Raw genomic sequence first — 497 nt, forward strand, 5'->3', positions numbered from 1 at the left:
TGGATAACAGCTGAATTGATTTAGGAGTACATCGATTAATGGTTAGGTCTTCCTGAAAGAATTTACACTGAGCTACATTAGTTGAATGTTAGTTCCAGGGTTGCTTGCTGGCCTGTAATATCGTGTCTTTGAACACATAGCTTCCTGTTCAAGGGGCCCTGGGTCTTACACAGACAGCGGTATGGCCATAAGTCACTTCTGTCAGACAAGAGGACAATCAAAACCTCAGTCGGCTCAGTAAAAAGCTTTCTGCTGCACACACACCCTGGTCTTCCTGTCACACACACATACCAGTGACCTGGGACAAATTCCTTATTTTTTTTTTTCTCAAGCTCAGTAGAGAGTTTGGACGCTCGCCTGTGTGAGTCCGGCTGTGAATCCGGCTGCAAGCGCATACATTCACATTTGTTGACCGTGGGAGAAATGTGTGTGCGTCCATGCAGCTTTAGGGTTTTGTGTGTGTGTGTGTGTGTGTGTGTGTGTGTGTGTGTGTGTGT

At 46.1% G+C, this 497-nt stretch overlaps 1 long non-coding RNA gene across 1 annotated transcript in view; it reads left to right on the forward strand.

The window, feature by feature from the left end:
- The window catches only part of LOC116673268 (uncharacterized), a 15,430-nt gene that overhangs the window by 310 nt on the left and 14,623 nt on the right, over positions 1–497 (forward strand). The gene's annotated exons all lie outside the window — the stretch shown is intronic.

This window comes from Etheostoma spectabile, chromosome 23, assembly GCF_008692095.1.
Source record: "Etheostoma spectabile isolate EspeVRDwgs_2016 chromosome 23, UIUC_Espe_1.0, whole genome shotgun sequence".
Classification (NCBI taxonomy): Eukaryota; Metazoa; Chordata; class Actinopteri; order Perciformes; family Percidae; genus Etheostoma; species Etheostoma spectabile.